At 44.4% G+C, this 3,019-nt stretch overlaps 1 protein-coding gene across 5 annotated transcripts in view; it reads right to left on the bottom strand.

Moving 5' to 3' along the window:
• Positions 1-3,019, bottom strand: part of CSNK1G3 (casein kinase 1 gamma 3) — a 111,125-nt gene that overhangs the window by 107,499 nt on the left and 607 nt on the right. The window lies entirely within an intron of this gene.

The following is a 3,019-nucleotide window of genomic DNA, read 5'->3' as shown; positions in this document are numbered from 1 at the left end:
TGACAAAGTTTGGGGTTAAATTATTTTAGGGTCATTCAATATTTAAGATAACTAAAAACCTGATGCATATCACCTGGAACTGTGGATGTTTCCCATTTTATCATCCCACTGTTATGGTCGATCCTCTCCATATGCAGATTCCTTACATTTCATTATCCATAATGAATCTCACCTTCCAATGTATTAAACAATAATCTAACTCTCCAATAACCTGTGTTTTGCTTTGTTGTTTCATATTTCAGCATTCCCAAGGGGCACCTGGGTGGCTCAGTCGGTTGAGCTTCTGACTTCAGGTCAGGTCATGATATCATGGTTTGTGGGTTCAAGCCCCGAGTCGGGTTCTGTGCTGACAGCTCAGAGCCTAAAGACTGCTTCATTTTCCCTGTCTTCCTCTCTCTCTGCCCTCCCACAATTGCTCTCATACTCTCCCACTCACCCCCAAAAAATAAACAAACATTTTTTAAAAATTACTATTTCAGCAATTCCTCTATTTAGTTTGATACATCCTTTTGAGAAATCCTCTAAAAGTTAAACAACCACTTGTTCCATTCTGAAAAACTTTGAATCTATAAACTACACCAGAATAATAGTCTATTGCCAGTATGGAGGGGATTACAGAGGGGACAGAGAAATAAACAGAGAGCTTCCTGTTTCTTCTAAAGGCACATTTTCACAGCCTGGATCCATTTCATATAAAACCAATTACCAGATTAGCAGACACACCCATATTTAAGATCAAGAAACAGGACAAAGCCAGGTATGAAGCATTTTAGATTAGATACTTTTGTGCTTTCCTCCATTAGCATGAATGATAACAACTTGATTATTCTGTTATAATTTGTTTCCTTGAACTTACGACCCTTCCTTGCCGACCTACTTCCTCTAAGCATAACAACTGTACATTTGGACCTTTATATCTCAAACTGACTCATTTTTAAATGCAAGCCATTCTGGACTTCCATGGCCTGATCTCCACCTATTTTCACAGCTTCCTCTCCCACACAGACCTCCTGGCATAGCAGCCTCATGTCCAGCCCAACAAGCCCAGTAATACCCAATCACGCCCCCTCCACACACACACACACCCACACCCACACACACACACACACACAAAGCCATTTTGCTCCTTAAAATATTTTAATGCCCAGAGTGTTACCCACTCTCAAGTCATTCACAATTTCCAGTCAAAAATTAGTATCTCTCCCTCTCTCCCCCGTCCACACACACACACACACACACACACACACACACACACACACCCCTATTCTTCCACGCACCTCTAATAAATCCCACAGGTGTCTTGTGTTGCAATTATTTCTGTGTGTGTCTGAGTCTCCCTTGTAAGACACCTACTGGGTCTGATTCATCTGCGTCTTCCCCTCTTCCATCCTCCCCACCAGAGTGAAGGTCCTTTGCACATGGTAAAGGTCCAGGTTGAACTGAACTATCCCTTAAATTTATCCCAGTTGGTTTATTTAAAGGAATAAATAGCATGAGTTGAACATTTTGTTAAGTTACCACTTGTAAATCTAACAATGAAATGTCAATAATTACATAATGCATTAATTTTTGAGTTGATGAATGGCAGAGGAGGGCAATGAGCCCAATAAATCATCACTGAAGATGATCATTTTCTGATTCCCCGCCGTGTCAAAAGTCTCATATACATCAACATTAAAATTAACCTTTCGGTCCCCATTCTAAAACCAATACCTGATGCATCTCCAGAAATGCAAGCTCCCTTAAAGCAAACAAGTCTGACACTCCAGAGAATCTATGCCAACGCAGTTTATTTGGTATCTTTCTTTCAATGCCCATAAATACAATTTTCACCCTATGTCCAATTATCAAAGCTAATATGCACAAAATACAGAATAGAGCTGGAGAAAAGTTTGGGAATAGTTATGAAAAACACTAAGCACATCTCTCCACTCCACCCCCCCCCCAAAAATATTAAAAATATCACAAACTACATCTGATTTTTGGTGGAAAATGTGTTCTTGAACTGGCCTCATAATCTTTCTAATCCTGACTCATTCATATAATTTGTGTGTTTTCTTCCATTCTCTACGGGGAAAGCAAATATCCCTGGCAAATACATACACGGCTTTAAAAAATAGGTTTTTTTGTTTTTGTTTTTGTTTTTCATTTTAAAAAGAATCCCAACTTAGATGCAGCTCAACATCTTTTCCTCTCTGGGAGCAAATGTCATTCACAAGAAGCAACTGTACAGGAAATAAATATTGACTTATTTTCTTAGCTTATTTAAACATCAGTAGGTTTCTCGTTTTCCAATTAAAGTCGCCGTTCTAAAACAAAAGGTTAAAAAGGGGTCACTTACTGGCCGGCCTCGGTACTCATTACAACAGAGTTACAACTAATTCGCACGGTGTAGCAACAGTAGCCGTCTCCCGCACAGACTCTCCCTGGCTCTCTCCCACCCATTAACTTTTCCTCCTTCCCACGAGGAACTGGAATGATCCTAATACAGGCCTCACTGCCCTCACCCCACGAGCACACACGCATCTCCCATCACCACCAGCCCCAGAAAAGAAATGTGGGAGCTGTGGGCGCTTCCGTGTGTCACTTCCCCTGCATGTGTGATAAACAAACAAACCAGCACCGCACGTAACAGCAGCCATCAGAGAAACTGTGTTACCCTCGACTAATGCCTCGGTTAAGTTTTGAGCTAAGTCGAAAGCGCCATGGAATAGGGAAATCCCCGCTCCCCACCCCCGCAACAAACACCCCAGCGGGGAGTTCATCCCCGGAACGAACGCCGGCCCGCGACACCTCCTTCCAGCAGCCCGACGCCCCCCGCCCGCCCGAACCCCCCACTCCGAAGGTAATTGTCGCGGATACAACCGGGAGCGCTGGGGCTGCGCTCGCGACCTCAAAACCCCTCCCCGAGGAAGCCCCCGCCTCCTCGCGGCTCGCCCACTCCCCCGCGTCCCCACTCGCGCCGCGCCGCTCGGCAACTTCGGCACCCGCCCGGCCCGCCGCCGCGGCCCCCTCCCCG

The sequence above is a fragment of the Suricata suricatta genome, chromosome 6 (assembly GCF_006229205.1).
Source record: "Suricata suricatta isolate VVHF042 chromosome 6, meerkat_22Aug2017_6uvM2_HiC, whole genome shotgun sequence".
Classification (NCBI taxonomy): domain Eukaryota; kingdom Metazoa; phylum Chordata; class Mammalia; order Carnivora; family Herpestidae; genus Suricata; species Suricata suricatta.
The sequence above is the reverse complement of the archived record's forward strand: the minus strand, read 5'-3'. Positions and strand labels throughout refer to the sequence as shown.